A 20,804-nucleotide genomic window follows, 5' to 3' on the forward strand; every position below is an offset into this window, starting at 1 on the left:
TTCTCACCTGTAAAATGGTGATACCTTATTAAAAACCATTATTTATCATAAAATTCATTTGCTTTCAGCATGCAATTTAATGATTTTTAATAAATTTAGAGTTATGTGACCATTATTACAATCTAATTTTAGAACATTTCCATCACCTCAAAGATCCCATGCTCACCTCAGCCCCAGGCAAGCATCAATCTACTTTCTGTCTTAATAGGTTTGCCTTTTCTGGTCATTTTATGAAAATAGAAGCATACAATATGTGCTCTTTAGTGTTTGATTTCTTTCACTTAGCATAGTTATACAATTCATCTGTGTCTTAATGAATATCAGTACTTTGTTTCTCTTTTTTCATAGTGGCATTCCATTGTATGGATAAACCATATTTTGTTTATCCATTTATCAGGTGATGAACACTTGGGTTGCTTCCACTTTTGGGTTATTATGCATAATACATTCACATACAGATATCTATATGGACATATGTTTCATTGCTACCTAGGGGTGAAATTGATGACTTATATGGTAAATTTATACTTAACCTTTTAGGAAATTGCTTAACTGCCTTGCAAAGTGACTATAGCACCTTACATTCCCACTATTAATGCATGATGATGATTCTAGTTCCTCTATATCGTCATGACTGTTTTTTTTGTTTTTGTTCTTATAGCCATTCTAGTGGGTGTGAAGTAATATCTCATAGTTTTAGTTTGCATTTCATTAATGACTAATGATGTTTGAGCATCTCTTCTTGTGTTTCCTGGATGTTAAAACACTTTTGGATATATTTTAATAAAAAATTAATTCATGATTCATTATAGATACAACCTTTGTGTTCTTCATTACTGAAAGAAGTTCATATGCCCTTTATTAATGATATACCTAATTGAAAGAGAAAAGGCAGTTGTGCTTCTAAAAAAACATCCCCAGAGTAGCATCGGACAAAGAATTTTGTGGATGGTAGGGAAAAATACTAATTATTATGGATGAGAAATCATCAAATAATTATTATTAATATAAACTAGATAAGCAAGACCATACACTCTTGACAAAACCTACAGAAAATGCTTCATTCATCTAGTACAGCGGTTCTCAACCTGTGGGTCGCGACCCCTTTGGCAGTCGAACGACCCTTTCACAGGGGTCACCTAAGACCATCCTGCATATCAGATATTTACATTACGATTCATAACAGTAGCAACATTACAGTTATGAAGTAGCAACAAAAATAATTTTATGGTTGGGTCACAACATGAGGAACTGTATTTAAAGGGCCAGAAAGTTGAGAACCACTGATGTAGTATGTTAGAAGGTATGCAATTCAACTAAATTTTTCAAATAAAAGAAGTTTCTATATTTTTATAACTACACGAGAACTTTTAGAAATATTGTTATAGTCATTTTTCTAAAATTTATTACTATTGGTTCTCTAACCTCTGATGCAAAGGATTAAACTTCTCTTTCTTGTCATGAGTACCCATTATTATTTCATGAAGTGATATCATCCTATACCTATTGTTTTTCTATTATTCTTCTTTAGATTGTCAGCTATCACCACACTTTCCTTTAATAACCAGACTATTAGAATTTGTTGCTCATAATCTCCTCTAGTCTACAAAATCAGATAATCAATTTCATCAAGGCCTTATGATAAATAAGAGTCAGTCAAGTGCTAATGGAGGCCCTAGAAGAAACGTAAACTTTGTAGCTTTGGTAGAGAGTGACAATCTTCTACCTCAGGTTTCATTAATCAATTCCAGGTTTGGGAATTGTGTACTGAAACATAAAATAAAGTCCTACCATTAGTAAGTGGAATGTTTCTATAAACAGTGTCAAATTTAGACATTTTCTTATATATAAATAGGTAGCTATGTGCCTGGCCTAGAATACTCTCCTTGGTGCCCTTGCCTACAATTTTTTTCTCTATCTTCCTCATTCTAAGACTTACTGCTGGCAACTGCTGCAAATCAGGATGGAAACACTAATCTGAGTCACCATTCCCTATAATCCAGGGATGGCTTGAGCCAACTCAATATCAATGTTAACCAAGATAAGATAATGGCACTAATAGTGCTTGTGGCCTATGCCATTTTTTGAGTGTTTATTCTTAGTCATATACTGTACTAGAGTTTCAGGTACATCCTCAAAAAATCTTTTGAAATAATTCCTGAAACCTAGTGAGGTAAATTACCTTGCCAAATATCACCTACTTTTCAAAATACTAGTTCTTATCCATAATCTCAGGGATAGAGGAAATGGTGGCATGAGGAGCTGTATAAAGGGAGAAGGGTGTGGAGAAGGTAAGGAAACATGTTTTGTAATTAGAAGCCAGGACCTTGAGCCTTGAGGTCAGAAAAAGAAAAGTAAGAGATGAGTGGAAATTCACATCATTGTATGGTGTAAGAAGGTGGTCTAATTTCATTTTTTTTTTCGCATTATCTTTCCAGTTTTCCCAACACCATCTATTGAAGAGGCTATCTTACCCCATTGTATGTTCATGCTTCCTTTGTCAAATATTAATTGACCATAGAGGTGTGGTTTTATTTCTGGGCTTTCTATTTTGTTCCAGTGATTTTTGTCTGTTTTTATGCCAGTACCATGTTGTTTTGATTACTATGGCCTTGTAGTATAGTTTGATATCAGGTTACCTGATTCCTCCAACTTTGTTCTTTTTTCTCAAGATTGCTGTGACAATTTGGTGTCTTTTGTGATTCCATGTACATTTTTGGAATATTTATTATAGTTCTGTGAAGTACACCATTGGTATCTTGATAGTTTACAGATTGCTTTGGGTACTATGGACATTTTAATGATGTTCACTTTTCCTATTTATGAACATGGTATATCTCCCACTTATTTGTATCTTCTTCAATTTCTTTCCTCAGTGTCTTATAATTTTCCAAGTATAGATCTTTTGTGTATGTGGTTAAATTTATTCCTAGGTAAATTTTTATGCAATTGTAAATAAGATTGTTTTCTTACTGATAGTTCATTATTGATGTATAAAACTGCACCTGATTTTTGTTTATTGTTGGTATATAAAAATGCAACTGATTTCTAGATACTTATTTTGTACCCTGCTACTTTACTGAATTCATTTATCAGTTCAATAGTTTTTGGTGGGATATTTAGGATTCTCTATATACAGTATATCATCTGCTACATTTCACTTTTAATCTGTGTCACTCTGGCCTATCTCATTATTCATATGATCACCACATAAAACTTTTTAATAAAAATCTCTTAGGAATACCTGATTCTCACCAAATTGTTTCATATTATTTGGGTTTTAAGAGAATCCTAGATTACTTATTGAAAGATGAAAGATACATGCTGAGAAATAATAGCATGGTAAAAACAATTTAAACTTTATATTATTTTTTTACAACCCAGTGACCAGACATTACATCTCTCTCTCTCTATATATATATATCCTATGTAATAATAGAGAAACATGGTAATTAACCATAACTTCACTACCCTTCCCATTGGCTAATCAGCGAGATATGCAAATTAATTGCCAACCAAGATGGCGGCCGGCAGCCAGGCAGCCGAAGCGAACAGGAGGCTTGCTTGCTCCAGTGAATGAGGAAGCCAAGGTTCCCCGCCTGCCGCTGCCTGCCTCTGAGCTTGCGCTCTAAGAAACAATGTTGCAAGTATAGAAGCTAAACAATCTCCAGAAACCTGCTTTCAGCCAGCTGGGCTTCAGCCAGCAGGACTGCAACATTGTTTCAATTATAGAACCCAAACAAACCCCAGATACCTGCTTTCAGCAGCCGAGGTCTCAGAGCCGGAGCCGAGCCTCAGAGCTAAAGCCAGCTCTCAGATCAAGTGATAGCCATAGAAGGTAAATAAATCCCAGAATTAGAAAAAGAAAGAAAAAACGGAGAGGTTGGGAGCTTCAGTAGACCGCCAGCCTGAAAACGGCCCTCAGCCCCTCACCCAGACTGGCCGGGCACCCCAGTGGGGACCCCCACCCTGAATGGGGTGTGACCAGCTGCAAACAGCCATCATCCCCTCATCCAGGCTGGCCAGGCACCCAAGCGGGACCCCACCCTGAAGCAACAAGATGGTGGCTAATTTGCATACTGAAGGCAGGCAGCAGCGGGAAAAGCTGTCCACTGTCCCTGGACCCGGATCTGTGATCCTGCAGGCCAGGAGGCAGTGCTTGAGGCTGTCCATGGACCAAGACACGGATCTGTGACCCTGCCAGGCGGGGGGCAGTGCTTGAGGCTGTCTGTGGTCCCGGGACCGGATCTGTGACCCTTCCCGGTGTGGGAGCAGCTCGCACAGGGGCGGATCAGCTGGGATTGGGCAGGGCAGTACGCCTGGCTTCCGCCCAGCCCCAGTAACTCTGGGCAGGTGAACAGTGCAGAGAGCCTCTGGACAGGGGAGGCAGGCCGGCAGAGGGCGGCCTGTACTCCCCACATGACGATGGTGATAGCTGTGAGTGCACCAAGGGGAGCCTGCAGGCTGAGCTGAAGTAGCGCCTGCAGGCCATCAGCGCCCAGGAGTGGCTGCGCAAGATCCTCCTCCCGGCCCAGAAGGTGCAGGATCGCAGGGACAGCCACTGTGGCGGGCCAGACTGACATCCTCCTGGCCGCACCATGGGGGTTTGCAGATCTGCAAAGCCAGAGGCCTCTAGTGTGCACATCTCCCTCTGGCGTGCAAACATCCCCCAGCACACTGTCACCCTCCCACGCCTGCAATAGTTGCAAACCAAGGCATGCACAAGTTTCCCCCGCCTCTACACCACACTTACATCAACCCAGCATGCCTTAACACCCCCACAGGATGTGCACACATCCCCTCTGATGAGCTCATGTCCTTTGGAGAGTGTCTGGGTGTTCTGAGTGCTGAGGGTGGGCACCTGTGAGATGACAGTGAGAGGGCAGAGTGATGATGCCCTGTTCCCACGGAGGCCAGTGCAGCTATGAGATCACCTCTAGGGGGTTAATGCAGGTGCAGAGGTGGAAGCAGATGCAGACAGACACACCTGGTGGGCGCGGGCGGCCCTCGCTGAGGTGCCTTCAGTCAGCGTTCAAGATCAAGAACTCAGAGGCGGAGAGGAATTCCGTCCTCTCAGTGAAACAGTGGGATAGTCGGGGCGACTGTAGAGGAGGAATGTGCACTTTGGGTGCCAGCACCCATGAGCGAAGGCTGCCCTGACTGAGCCTCGCTTGCTTGGGGCCTAGCTCACTCCTGCCGGGCAACTGGTGACAGGACGTGCTTTTCCGAATTAATGAGAGAAAACGTTGATTCTCCTGTTGCCCATCAAGGTGGAAAGTGAAGTGGGGAGACATGTGGGGAGTGAGCGAGGTTCCCTGTCTGGGGGTTCCAAATCTGCTGTTGGTTTCTTTCACCGCTGACTAGAGATATACAGGGTGTCCCCCCAAAATGTGTACACACTTTGAATACCTACTAATTCCAATGGTTTTAAGCATAAGAAAGAAACAACAATGGAGCTGTTATCTGTTAAAAGTGTGGGCACAAACAGGCAGTTGGACATTCCCTGAGGGTTCTCAGATTGGAGAGGGTGAAGGCCAGACTGAGGGCCACCCCCACCCCGGTGCACAAATTTCGTGCACCAGGATACTAGAGTATATATATATATATATATATATATATATATATATATATAAGCCTAAGCAACCGGTTTACCAAACAACAAGTTGACCAGTTGCTATGATGCGCACTGACCACCAGGGGGCAGATGCTCAATGGAGGAGCTCCCACAGTGGGAGCACCGCTCAGCCAGAAGCTGGGCTCACAGCTGGCACTGGCAGGTGAAGCTGTCTGTGGCAAAGCAAGCCTCTCCTGCCTCCACGGCAGTGGCAGCAGCAGCAAGCACAGCAGGGCCGGGATAAGTGGGAGTGACGCCTGGCCTGGCTTGGGCTCCTTCCCGGCTGCCTGCGGTTTCGCGCACTGCTATATCCCTTGGGTGATGTTGGACTGCAGGTTTCAGGCCGATCCCTGCAGAGCCGAAACTGGTAGTATGACATCCCCCGAGGGGTCTCAGATTGCGAGACAGTGCAGGCCAGGCTGAGGGATCCCACTGGTGCATGAATCCATGCACTGGGCCTCTAGTAATTTAATATGTGATCACCCCAATAAATTCTGCACCCATCCAGCACCATACTTATTTATTAGAATACTAGAGGCCTGGTGCACAAAGATTTTTGCACTTGGGAGGAAGGGGGGTCCCTCAGCCCGGCCTGTGCCCTCTCGCAGTCTGGGACCCCTCGGGAGATAACGACCTGCTGGCTTAGGCCTGCTCCCGGGTGGCAGAGGGCAGGCCCAATCCCTAGGTGCAGCCCCTGGTCGGGCTCAGAGCAGGGCCGATTAGGGAGTTGGGGCGCCGCCCCCTGTCACGCAAAGAGCAGGGTTGATCAGGGGGTTGGGGAGCTCCCCCCTGTCACGCACAGAGCAGGGTTGATCAGGGTGTTGATGAGCTCCCCCCTGTCACTCACAGAGTAGGGCTGATAGGGCAGTTGGGGCACCGCCCCCTGTCATACACAGAGCAGGGCAGATCAGGGGGTTAGGGCGCCGCCACTGTCACACACAGGGCAGGGCCCGTGGGGGGCGGAGGGGGGGTTGGGGCACCGCACCTTGACACACACAGAGCAGGGCTGATCAGGGGGGTTTGGTCGCTGCCCCCTGTCACGCTGATCCCGGTGCCGGGAGGCCTCGCTGCTCCGCTGATCCTGGTGCTGGGAGGCATATTACCCTTTTACTATATAGGATAGAAGCCTGGTGCATGGGTGGGGGCCGGCTGGTTTGCCCTGAAGGGTGTCCTGGATCAGGGTGGGGGTCCCCAGTGGGGTGACTGGCCAGCCTGGGTGAGAGGCTGAGGGCCGTTTTCAGGCTGGCAGGCGACTGAAGCTCCCAACCTGTCCTTTTTTCCTTTTTTTTTTTATTCTGGGCCAGCTTTAGCTCTGAGGCTCGGCTCCAGCTATGAGACTTCCACTGCTGAAAACAGGTTTCTGGCCTTTGTTTACCCTTCTGTATTTGAAACAATGTTGTGGTCCTGCTGGCTGAAGCCAGGGGTTTTGTTTAGCTTCTATTTTTGTAACATAGTTGCTTAGAGTGCAGCTGAGAGGCCTGGGTCTGCTCTCTCGGGTTGGGGGCGTGACTGCGGGCAGCCGCTGCAGCCACCCCGCCAGCCCCGGTCTGTGGGCGGGAGAGCCGGTTGGGGTCTTGGTCAGTAGGGGACAGCTGTGGTCATGCCCCGCCAGCCCCGGGTTGGGTCGCCCACAATCCAGGTCACAGATAGCAGGCCTGGATGGTGGAGGGGCAGGCAGGATGGCGCTGTCCCATCCTGCCTGCAGTATGCAAATTAGTCGCCATCTTTGTTGGCAGTTAATTTGCATATCGCCGTGATTAGCCAATGGGAAGGGTAGTGGTCGTACACCAATTACCATGTTTCTCTTTTATTAGTGTAGATTATTGACTATATTCCCTATGCTCTACTTTACATCCCCATGACTATTCTGTAACAACCAATTTGTACTTCTTTATTCCTTCACATTTTTCACTCAGCACCCAACCCCTCTCCCATCTAGCAACCAACAAAAAGTGCCTTATATGTGTCTGTTTCTGCTCTGCTTTTTCATTTTGTTTGTACTAGTAGATTCAACTGTTAATAGATATGTATCCATTGCCATGTTATTATTCATATTTTTGGTCTTCTTTTTAAATAAGACCCTTTAACATTTCATATAATACTGGTTTAGTGGTGATGAACTCCTTTAGCTTTTTCTTGTCTGTGAAGCTCTTTATCTGACCTTCAATTCTGAATGACAGCTTTGCTGGGTAGAGTAATCTTGGTTGTAGGCCCTTGCTTTTCATCACTTTGAATATTTCTTGCCACTCCCTTCTGGCCTGCAAAGTTTCTGTTGAGAAATCAGCTGACAATATTATGGGAGTGTGTTGCTTATGGAGGTGATTGGGTGGTGGTGCTCAATGTGGTCTGAAGCTGTCCACTGAGTGGCCTTGGGGCCTCCCAGGAGGTACAGACTAAGGTCAGCCACCAACTGTGTGCTGCCTGAGGCTACCAGGCATAAACTACAAAATGATCTGCAGATGGCTATTTCTTGTGCTGGTCTTGGAAGTGCCCAGGCAAGGCCAAGCTGTAAACCAAGGCCGGATGCTGCTTGTGCTGGGCCTGGCCCACTTAGCTAGAGGTACAGGGTTTGCTGAGGAATGGTGACTTCATCAAAGGAATAGTGGCTTCTGCCAGCACTTCTGTCTGGGAGAAACCTACCACACTACCTCTCATCCTGATTCCAAACAATTCAGTTCTTCCTCATATGTCTCTGGTGCCCTTCAAGCTACTGTCCCTGTGCTGGAGCTCAGAGGGTGTTAGTCTGAGTAAGTCTGTGCACCAGTCCTTTAAGAGGAACTGCCTTAAACTCTAGCAGCCTCCATGTCACCCAGCCTTAATCCTCACTGGTTTTTATAGCCAGATGTTACAGATACTTCTCTTTCTGGCACTGGAACACAGAACTGGGGAGCCTGGTGTGGGGCTGGGACCCCTCACTCCTCAAGGGGTATCCCCACAGTTGAGGTATCCCTCCTGATTTTTATCTGTCACATATGGGTGTGGGACTAGCTGTTCCACATCTCTGCCCCTCCTACCAGTGTCAATGTGGCTGCTTCTTTAATTTTATAGTTGTAGGAATTCCATTCAGCTGGATTTCGGGCAGTTCTGAAAGTTGGTTGTTCTGTATTTTGGTTGTAATTTTGATGTGGTTGTGGGAGGAAGCAAATACCACGTTTGCCTATGCTGCCATCTTGGCCAGAAGTCAAGCAATTTAAACTTTAAAGTAGATTTTCCCTCTTACTTTAAGAGAGAATAAAATATACCAATGCAAATTTTGACTAATAAATTATTTTTATTTATATTTGCTAAGAGTACTTCTATTGTGCATAAATAAAATATATTAAATAACTTACTCCTAATATTAACATAACCATTTCAAGACTAACTTGTGCTTATATACCCCTTGTCTCTTATATCTTGTCTTTTTAACAGCTAAAGTACTTCTAGGAAAATTTTAAGGCCAATATAGTGATTGTTTAAAATATATCTCCCATTTAATATCACTGTAACTATGTATGCAATGCACGGGGAACTATAAGAATTGCATTTAATATGGTGAAGTAACTGTCCCTCAAAGATTTGGTCTCATATATTCAAAAGATTTAAATTTAATAACTGACAAAAATATGAGATATAAATACTTGTGTTTTTATGAAATTATCATAAAACATTTTCAGAAATGAATTGTACATTTTTGTTATAAGTAGTAAGTTCTAACTTGTATTTGTGAAGAAATGAAAGAAGTAAAGCACTGGGATTTTTCTGTCTTCTAAACCAAATTCCTGTTATCTTATAGTCATTAATGAATCTAATAAGACTTGTGAACTAAACTTTTATGCCACGGAGTGAAAGGTTTTCACAAAATTCTGCATATTTAGGGAAATCAAACTGCCCCAGTCTTGGTTCTCCACAGCACTGGATGCAGCGCCAGGTTGAATCGATCATATGTAGGGAGTGCCTTGCTAGTAAGGGTGGCTTGAGAAGTGTTTATTCATCTGCTTCTTTCACTTGATTTTCCTTGAACGGACTATACAGACTAGAAAGGAAATGTTTTACATCTATAGCAGCCATTCTTGGCTGCATCAGAGGTAGAGCTGAAGGACAAACCACTGACTCTGGGAACAGTTGTAAACAACAGAGCTACGAAAAGACATAAAATGTAGGTGTGTGTCTACAGCTGCTTTCCTGTCTCAGCATCTCCTATACTGCTTTTCTTCACCTTGAAGTGTTTCTTCACTGTACTCTGACCATAGTTTCCTTTTCTCCAGCTTGTGGTCAGCTTTGCCATTATACTGATGGGAAATGATTATACTTATGTCATGTTAGGTATCTGTGTTAAAACTAGAAAATTTAAAAATTATCTAAGTATCTTATTTCATGCTGAAGAAATATTTATTTGATGAATATTTTTCTAATATGCAAAGTCTGGGTGGTATTATAAAATGTTAAAATGTTTCCATTTTTCATGAATTTTCATTAATTCCATGAACACAACATCTATTTTTATATTATTTTATAACATTATCAAGTAATAATACTTTGATATTACTATTATATGACTGAGTAGTTCACATGGGATTTAGTTCTTATGAAATAGGTTTAGAGAAATTGTGCTCTAGTACAATTATAATTTGGATTGGAATATCTTCAGCTATTTGAAAGAATTCTTTGTAATAAGCCTAAAGTATAAAATACCAAAGAAATGACATTCACAGTGGTAACAAAAAGCTTTCATTTTTTTGTATGGAGCATTCTTTTAAGCTGTCACTAAGGAATTCATGGCAAAGAAGAAAAAATAATATGATGAAAAGGAATGGCATCATTGAGTATAGATGATTAAGTTTGTTGTCTCCTGCCAGTGACTGAAAAGGCATCTGGTGCATTTGTAGAAGGCAGTAGAGAGGGCGCCCAGCCCCGGCAGCAGCACAGGAAGGAAGAGCCCGTTCCTTGGTGGGCCCATCTCTGGGTCATGGCCCCTGGTTGTGGCGGCATCTGCTGGCAACCTGGGGACACACATGAAGCTGACACTCATGTCCCTGTGTCCAGCGGGAATGGCACTTGCTCCCCACTGCCCTGATCTTACAAATGCTGTGCTTGAACTGAATATAAAAGTAGAAAGGCCAATGCGGCCCAGCTGAATAAACCTCTGCCAGCCCTGCCCCCCATCACCCAGCCACTGCCATCGCCAGTGGTCTGCCTCTGCGGGAGGCAACCCCGGCAGGCCGATTGGAGGACGGTGCTGGTGGGGAGCTGCCAGGCCCATTGCCCCCCGATTTCTGTCCCCTCCCCGTGCCTGCTGGCACCTGCCTTGGCTGGCCACCCGCTTGCCAGCCTGGCCCCTGCCAACCCACTGGTTGTTCTACCGTTCAGTCAATTTGCATATTGTCCTTTTATTATATAGAATTATAATAATGCTATATTAGTATTATGATGACTATTATATAATGTTCATTCTATGAACATTCATGTATAAGTTTTATTTGACTACCCATTTCCAGTTCCTTTGTGCATATACCTAAGAGTGGAATTGAAAGGACCCCTCTGGCTGCAGTGTTGGGAATGACCTGTGGAGCCACAGGGTAGAATCAGGCATATCTGTCAGAGGTTTGTAAGAGATGATGGTGACTTGGAGTAGGGTGGTAGCAATAAAGGTAGTAGGAAATTAATTGATTTTGGATGTATTTTAAAGTTAGAGCCAACATTCTCCTCTGCAACTTGTTAGCAGTGACCATTTGCCTTCACATTTCTCTAGTCTTACAGAGTTGGGTAACGATGGGGGGCAAGTGTGCAGAGTGGTGATAGCTGGAACAGCAGAGATAGGCCTGCTAAATTTAATAATTTCCACTAGAAATGGGGTGGAGGTGGAGGCTAGTACCTATTTCCACTTTGAGTTCCAGCATAAATTCCAGCAGCAGGAAGAGACCAAGTCAACATGTTTATTTTCCATTAGATTGTGATTTTTTCCCCCAGAATATGGAATGCTTACTCATCTGTATATCTTTTAGGGCCTGTGTCTGACACATGGTAGGTGCTCAGTAATTTGGGGCTGGAGAGAGATTAGACTAAGTTCATCTTGTGTTTTTGCATTTCAGTGGGATGTGTTTCTGGAGATTAGAAATTTGTCTTCTTTTTTTTATTATTAAATCTTTATTGTTCAGATTATTACATTTGTTACTCTTTTTTCCTCCCATAGCTCTCCTCCACCCAGTTCCCACCCCACCCTCTGCCCTTACACCCCCACTGTCCTCATCCATAGGTGCACGATTTTTGTCCAGTCTCTTCCCGCATCTCCCACACCCCTTCCCCCCCGCCCCAAGAATAGTCAGTCCATTCCCTTTCTATGTCCCTGATTCTACGATAATCAACAGTTCATTCTGTTCATCAGATTATTTATTCACTTGATTCTTAGATTCACTTGTTGATAGATACATATTTGTTGTTCATAATTTGTATCTTTGGCTTTTTCTTCTTCTTCCTCTTCTTAAAGGATACCTTTCAGCATTTCATATAATACTGGTTTGGTGGTGGAGAACTCCTATAGCTTTTCCTTATCTGTGAAGCTCTTTATCTGACCTTCAATTCTGAATGATAGCTTTGCTGGATAAAGTAATCTTGGTTGTAGGTTCTTGGCATTCATCACTTTGAATATTTCTTGCCACTCCCTTCTGGCCTGCAAAGTTTCTGTTGAGAAATCAGCTGACAGTCGTAAGGGTATTCCCCTGTAGGTAACTGAGTTTCTTTCTCTTGCTGCTTTTAAGATTCTCTCTTTGTCTTTTGCTCTTGGCATTTTAATTATGATGTGTCTTGGTGTGGTCCTCTTTGGATTCCTTTTGTTTGGGGTTCTCTGTGCTTCCTGGAGTTGTAAGTCTATTTCTTTCACCAGGAAGGGGAAGTTTTCAGTCATTATTTCTTCAAATAGGTTTTCAATATCTTGCTCTCTCTCATCTTCTGGCACCCCTATAATTCTGATGTTGGTACGCTTGAAGCTGTCCCAGAGGCTCCTTATACTAGCTTCGTATTTTCGGATTCTTTTTTCATTTTGCTTTTCCGGTTGGGTGTTTTTAGCTTCTTCGCATTTCAAATCTTTGCCTTGATTCTTGCACTCCTCTGGTCTGTTGTTGGGAGTCTGTATAATATTCTTTATTTCAGTCTGTGTGTGCTTAATTTCTAGTTGGTTCTTTATCACAACATCAAGGGTCTCATTAGATTTCTTGTAGATCTCAATAAGTTTATCGGCGGCTTCTAGACAGTTCTTGAGAGACCTTAAAAGTGTGGTTCTGAACTCAATATCCTCCATTGACAATTTTGTCCTGTTTCTTTGTCTCCGCATTTTTTATGCTTTCTTGGTGCACCCCCTAGTGGTCTTTGCGCACACTCTTGTTGTAGTTAAGCCTTGATTGTTGTAGTTAATACTAGGGGGATTTGACCTCCAGGCCAACTGGCTGTGAGAGTCAGCTGTGTCTGCAGTGGGAAAACTTCTGTCCTCTAGGGAGGTGCTAATCTAGCCTTTGCCTGAGGCTATCTGGCAAATGGCTCTGTGCAGGGCTTGGGCTGGGCGGGTCCCAGGGGATCAACAGGGCGGGTGGAGGGAGCTGTTATGGCTGCTCTCAGTCCTGTTCCCAGAGGCTCTGCCTCTCAGAGTCCCAGCAACTGCTGCAAACCTCAGAGAGAAAGCTGCCCTTGCCTTCTGACCGATGCCAGACAGTTCCGCTTCTACCATTTGAGTCTGGGTCCCTAGAGACTCGCCCCGAACTGGAGCTCAGAATCTGAGACTCCCTCCCGATTGTAAACAACAACTGCGCCCTCAGCCACCAGCCCGCTCTGCGCGCACCTCCGCACCTTTGTATTTTCCACACTGCGCCTCCTCTGAGTCTCGGTATGCTGTTCTCTTTCCTTCTAGTTGAAGAATTTCCCCTCAGCCAGCTTTCCTGTGGTTCTGGGTGATGTCCGTTCCGTCTTTTAGTTGTATTTTTGAAGTGGTTGTTCAAGGCAGCTAACTCCGGTGTTTACCTATGCTGCCATCTTCAGAAATTTGTCTTCTTTATCACAGTATCACTGAGTTCTAGAACACTCCCCAGTACATAATCATTGCTCCATAATGAATGAATGAATGAATAATGAACGAATGTTTGTTCCCTCTGAAATTCTCTTTTACCAGATGTTCTTACAGTTAACTTCCTCCTTGTAGTTTTTAACTGTCACAAACTCAAGGAAGCCTTCTCTCTCCACTTCTTCTAAATTAGCAGTCCCACACCATACATACATACTCCTTAATTTTTTTTCTGCTTTTCTCTTTTCCTTAGCACATATCACCTTCTCACATACTCTGTATCTCATTAATTATCTTGGGTTTTGTTGGTCCCCCCTCTGTAATGTAAACCCTCTGGCAGCGATTTTGCTGTCTTTTATTTACTGCTGTTATCCTAGGATCTAGAACAGTATCTGGCACATAGCAAATAATCATTATATGTTGAATGAATAAATGAGCTTTTTTGCCAGCCCCACTCTCACTTCTTGACATTTCTTTTCTTCCTTTATCATGACCAATACATCTTTCCCATTGCTTAATCAATCAATAAATGTTTGCTAAAAACTTATATTTAATGCTAGGTTTGGAGCTATGGGACTTGCAAAAGAAGTATTAGATATGTCACATAACATCCTATCCTCAAAATGTTTATATTCTAGTTGAGGATACAGTATTGCAAATTTAAAAAAATTAAGTACTAATTGGGAAAAACCTCAATCATTTTTATAGCACTTCATAGTATATATAAAATCAATTTTTACAAGTAACTCTGTATACATTATCTTACTATATTAAACAGGAGGGTACTGATGATGTGTCATGGAAATCCATGGAAGAATTCATAAGACTGTGAGCTGGATAACTCAGGAAAAAAATAGTGGAGTTAAGGAGGGTGGATATGACCTGAAAAAGAAGCAGGGAAATGAAATGCTTTCATATTAAAGAGGAAGGAGAAACAAAAGGCTCAAGGATTGTACCAACTGCTGTGTGACAGGAGCAGTTGATTTTCTGTGCTCCTAGAGCCAAGGCTACCTGCATATTAAGAAGTCCAGACAGAGAACCACACTGGTGGTGTAGGTAAATGAGGTACTCACTGTCTTCCACAACCACATCAAAATTACAACTAAAAGGAACAACCATTATTCAGAACCACCTGAAATCTGACTGAATGGAAATCCTACAACTAGAGAAGTAAAGAAGGAAGTACAGTGAAACTGGTAGGAGGGGTGGAGGCATGGAAAGGGTTTTTTTCTAACACCCACATGTGGCGTTCTTTTAATGAGAAGGGTATCTTGATCTCCCAATAGGAGTGAGGAGTTCTAACCCCACACCAGAACTTTCAGCCCAAGGTTCTAATGCTGGTAAGAGAAGTCCCCATAACTTCAGGCTATATAAATGGGCGGGGATTGTGGCTGAGTGACATGGAGGCTGCTGGAGTCTCTGGTGTTCCTTTTAAAGGGTCAGCCCACAGACTTACTTGGACTCCTGCCCTCTAAGCTCCAATGCTGGGGGTGGGGTGGGTTGATGTCCAGGGATATATGGGGAGGATCTGAAATGTCTGGCATTGGAGCAAGAAATAAGGGGTGGCTTTCTCCCAGACAGAGGTACTCACAGGTTTCATTGTTTCTATGGTGAGAAGGGTCATATCAGAGTCTCCATCAAACTGGCCGACACTGTTTGCTCCACCCTGGTGATTCCCTCAGACCTAGCCCCACCCAATTTGCAGCCCCACCCAAACTGTTTCCAGTGACTTTTCCATGTGAATGGCCCATCCTGGCTCAGGCTTCAGACTTACCTCAAACAAGCAACAGCTGGTGTCAGCATGCCCTATACCACACAATAAGAGGCCCGAGGCCTGGCACTAGCAGCAGAAAGCCTTGCCTCACAGCTTGGCTTCACTTGGGCATTTTCAAGCCCAATACAAGTAGCAACCATCAGCAGATAACGCTTTAGCTCCTGCCTGGTGGCTCCAGTTAGTAGCTGACTTTGTACCTCTTGGGAAGCCCCAGAACCAGTGCACCCAGGGGACAGCTTCAGACCATACTAGATTACAACTCTATGCATCCATGAGCAACACACACAAGGGGCAGACTCAGTGACAACCAAAGCCCCACTGAAGGAAATCCTGCTCCATATGGGGTGTCTCCTGCACCGCAGCTCTTCTATTGTAGTTGCAGCTCATCCTCACAGCCAATTAGGAGGTCAATTCCTCCTAATGACATCAACAGCAATCAAGGCTCAACTACAACAGTACTGTGCACACAGCCCACACAGGGGCACACCTACTGTGCCCAGCTCAGGTGACTGGGGAGCTAAGCCACTGAGCCCTACAGGGCACCTACTACACAAGGCCACTCTACTAATTCCAGGAGACACAGCAGCTCTACCTAATACACAGAAGCAAACACAGGGAAGCAGTCAAAATGCAGAGAAAAAGATATATGTCACAAATAAAAGAACCAAAGAAATCTTCAAAAAAATAACTAAATGAAATGAAAGCAAGCAAACTATTAGATACAGAATTCAAAACAAAGGTTATAAAGATGCTCAAGGATCTTAATGAGAGCTTCAAGGGACTTAGTAAGAATTTCAAAGATCTTAGTGAGAATTTTAAGGAAATTAGTGAGAACATCAAAGACATGAAAAAGGACCAGTCAGAAATGAAGGATAGACTAACTGAAGTGAAGAATAATTCAGAGGGAACCAACAGTAGAATAGAGGATGCCAAGAATCATATCAATGATTTGGAATATGAGGAAGCAAAAAACACCCAATCAGAAGAGCAAAAAGAAAAAAGAATCCAAAAATATGAAGACAGTGTAACAACTTCAAGCATAGCAACATTCACATCATGGAGGTGCCAGAAAGAGAAGAGAGAGAGCAAGATATTGAAAATCTATTTGAAGAAATAATGATAGAAAACTTCCCCTACCTGGTGAAAGAAATAGACTATAAGTCCAGGAAACACAGAGAGCCCCAAACAAGAGGAACCCAAAGAGGCCCACACTAATACACATCACAATTAAAATGACAAAAGTTAAAGACAAAGAGAGAATCTTAAAAGCAGCACAAATGAAGCAGTTAGTTACCTACAAAGGAGCTCCCATAAGATCCTCAGCTGATTTCCCAACAGAAACTTTATAGGCCAGAAGGGTATGGCAAGAAGTATTCAAAGTGATTAATAGCAAGAATCTACAACTACGATTACTCTATTCAGCAAAGCTATCATTTAGAATTGAAAGTCAGATAATGAGCTTCATAGATAAGAAAAAGCTAAAAGAGTTTATCGCCAAACCAGTATTACATGAAATGTTGAAGGATATTCATGAAAAAAGATGAAGGAGAGAAGAAAGAAGAAAAGAAGAAGAAGAAGAAGAAGAAGAAGAAGAAGAAGAAGAAGAAGAAGAAGGAGAAGAAGAAAATATGAACAATAAAATGACAATAAATACATATCTATCAATAATTGAATCTAAAAATCAAAATAAGTGAGCAAGAAATCTAGTGAACAAAATAAACTGATGAATAAAATAGAATCAGAGGCATGGAAACATGGAACAGACTAACTAATCTCAGAGGGAAGGGGGGAGGGGCAGGAAGAGATTAACTGAAGAATTTATATGCATACTAGAGGCCCGGTGCATGAAATTCATGCACAGAAAGGGGGTTCCCTCAGCCCAGCCTGCACCCACTCCAATTGGGGACCCCTCAGGGGATGTCCGACTACCAGTTTAGGCCTGATCCCCAGTGGTCGGACACCCCTCTCCCAACCTGGGACCGCTGGCTCCTAACCACTCATCTGTCTGCCTGCCTGATTGCCCCTAACTGCCTCTGCCTGATTGCCCCTAACTGCCCTCCTTGTCAGTCCGATCTTGCCCCCAACTTCCCTCCCCTGCCAGCCTGGTTGCCCTCAACTGCCCTCCTCTGCCAGCCAATTTAGTTCTGATTGGTTGGTTTCTATGCCAGTCAGCATCAAAAGCTCTGCCTCCTAGGCAGCCATTGGCTACTCACAGTTGACCCAGATTTGGTTCTGATTGGTCAGTTTCTATGTCAGTGTCAAAAGTTCTCCCTCTGAGGCAGCCATTGGCTCCTTACATTCACCCAGATTTGGTTCTGATTGGTCAGTTTCTATGCCAGTCAGCATCTCTGGGCCTATCAACAGGGCCTGATCAGAAAGGCAGGGCTGGTCAGAAGCCCCAGTGGAGGCCTGGAGAGAAATGGAGGCACAGCTGTTGGCCAGGCCAGGAGAGAAAGAGAGGCAAATTCTGATCAACAGCTGCCACAGAGGCTATGAATCAGACCCTGCCTCTCTCTGCAGACCTCTCTCCGGGCCTGATCTGTAGTCCCCTAGGCAGTCAGTGCTGGGTCAGGGCTCCCGAAACAGCCCCTGTCTGGTTGAGGCTTCGGTGGTAATCAGTCATTATGACCCTGGCTCTTTACTATATAGACTAGAGGCCCGGTGCACAAAATTTGTGCACTCGGGGTGGGGGAGTGCATCCCTCAGCCCAGCCTGCACCCATTTGCAGTCCAGGACCCTTTGGGGGATGTCCACCTGTTGACTTAGGCCCAATCCCTGGTGGATCAGGCTTAGGCTTGCAGTCAGACATCCTTCTGGCATCCAGGGAGCCCTCGAGGATCGGGCCTAAACTGTTAGTTGGACATTCTTAGTGCTGCCACGGAGGTGGGAGAGGCTCCTGCCACCACCTCTGCACTGGCCAGCCATGAGCCAGCTTCTGGCTGAGTGGTATTACTCCTCGGTCTGACCTAAAACCCTAGAGATTAGTACTTCATTTTACAACTTTTTCTCGGTTTATGGGCAGCAGCAAACTCAGACCACACAGTCGGGTGTGCAAGAAATGTTGCTTTCTTTATTGTTTAGTAACCAAACCTAACTTCAGCTTCAGCCCCCATTCTGCCAAGTGAAAAAACAAAAACAAAATATCATTTAACTTAGGTTCCCCACCCCGTTCTCTGGAGCTGTGCTTCCATGTCAGACAGTGTGTGTCGCAGGCAGAGGCGCCAGAGAACCGAGCAGGTCAGGACATCTGGGCCTCAGCCTTCTGTCTGGGCTGCCCCACCAGCTGCCCTTGGCCCTCCCCTCAGAGCTCAGTCCATGCTGATCCCTGGTATATTCTCCTCATCTGGGCCTTGAGCCTCTGGAGTCCAATGTGCTCTCTCCCTCCCTCCCTGCCACCTTCTCTCTCTCACAAAAAGAGCTGTTGGGCTTTCTGGGGTGAGGTCCTCTGACACCTCCTCAGCCCTGTTGCACGAACACCATCTTGGTGCCTTGGTCACGGCCACAAAGCTGTGTGGCTGCACTCAGACCCTCCATCTCCTGCTGCCTTAGGGAGTGACTCAGCGGGAGGGGAGGGTCACAGTCCTTTTTACATGGCCGCCAACAAGCACGCAGTGTTCCTTCCCTCTAGTTCTCCTTCTCCTCCTCACCCCAGTCCAGGCACGTCTATGTGCAGAACAGGGGAGGGTGGGAGGCAGGCGTGTCTCTGATCCAGCACACAGGCTTCCAGATCCACTGATCCCCGAGGAGGTCTCCCACGCTCTGGACCTCGACACCCAGAACCTGTCCCCTCTCAGCTGCAGGTCTTTGCCCGAAGTGGTCAAGTCTGTTTAGAGCAATGGTTCTCAACCTTGGCTACACATTAGAATCACCTGGGAATCTTTTTAAAATCCTAATTTCTGGGCCTCATCCTCCAGAAATTCTGTTTCTTTGTTACTAATGTTGTGGCCCCACCCCATAACAAAGAAACAGAATTTCCGGAGGATGAGGCCCAGAAATCAGGATTTTAAAAAGATTCCCAGGTGATTCTAATGTGCAGCCAAGGTTGAGAACCACTGGTTTAGAGGCTTGAAGTCAAGAAGTGCCTCTTTGTTCTCTGTTTTCTGGAGGTGGTCAGCGTGAAACATTCCTGCCTGGATTGGGGAGGGGTCTCTGGGTGTTAAGAATACCAGGAGGGGGAGCACAGAATCCTCTAGAGGTCTGAGATGGGAAAGGCAGCACCCCCTCACCTCTAACCCCAGGACGTTTCTTTAGAAGCAGAAGCCTCATCCTGTGCAGGGACCTGTGGGGCTGCCTCAGTTTCTCAGAGACAACGAATTTGATGAACATCTTTTCCCCACTGCAGTAGCTGCTTCATTTGTTCATTCTCGCATTTTTCATTAGCTGCTAAATCACCCCTGTGGCTGCAAACCTGTTGTGCCTGACTCAGCCAGTGGGGAGCTCTGGGAGCTGTGCAGGGACAGGGGAAGGGGGAGGGGGGCCTGGCCTGCAGAGAAGGTCAGTGGTGCCTGCTGGGCTGTCTCAGAGGATGTGGCTTAGGTTAGGTCCTGTCCTTTGGCAACTTTAGGAGGGGAGGCTGTGTCCTCCGCTCACCACTTTGACTCAGGAGCAGAAGTTCTTGCTCTCTGGCCTCATAACTCAGTGGATCATAGTGGGATGCGGCAGGCAGGCGGCTTCTGCAGTTGCACACGGGCATGGGCAGGCGGCTTCTGTGGCTGTACACAGGTGTGAGCAGGCGGCTTCTGCGGCTGCACATGGGCCCCGGCCTGCGGCCCGGACCTGATCGGGTCATGGGCAGCAGGTAGGTGGCTTCTGGGGCTGCCGCATGGGGGCCTGGATAGCAGCTGGCAATGGTGGCTCACGCTGTCCCGCCCTGCCTGCAGTATGCAAATTAGAGCCATCTTGGATGGCAGTTAATTTGCATATGGCTCTGATTAGCCAATGCGAAGCGTGTTGGAGGTATGGTTAATTACCCTTTTTGTCTATATTAGATAGGATATGCATTACCCATGGACACAAGTAATAGGATGGTGAAGACCTAAGGTAGGTTGGGAACCAGGTGGAGAGAGGCAAAGTGGGGAAAGGGGGACATCTATAATACTCTCAACAATAAAGATTTTTTTAAAAAGAAGTCCTAGAAACCAAGCCTTCCCCATTTCCGCGGCCAGCGTTTGTTTGTTTGTTTTCACTGAATCCTGTTCATGGGACATTTCGGATACAGACACTCACCTGTGCTGAAGAGAGGGAGAGTGTGCGGAGGAGTGGAATCTGGGGAGAGACTGAGGAGAGAAGGGGAGCCAGGAGAGGTGACAGCGAATTGAGTGCTGAGACACCCCTGAGCCCAGGACTGGGGCAGCCATTCTCTCCGGAGATTGAGACTCCTCCCCCTA

The 20,804-nt window shown here is 45.0% G+C and overlaps 1 protein-coding gene across 1 annotated transcript in view; it reads left to right on the forward strand.

The window, feature by feature from the left end:
- NBEA (neurobeachin) overlaps positions 1-20,804 on the forward strand; it is a gene marked incomplete at its 5' end in the record, with an annotated part of 948,936 nt that overhangs the window by 864,103 nt on the left and 64,029 nt on the right. The gene's annotated exons all lie outside the window — the stretch shown is intronic.

Source organism: Myotis nattereri (assembly GCF_964212035.1).
Source record: "Myotis nattereri genome assembly, chromosome: 2".
Classification (NCBI taxonomy): Eukaryota; Metazoa; Chordata; class Mammalia; order Chiroptera; family Vespertilionidae; genus Myotis; species Myotis nattereri.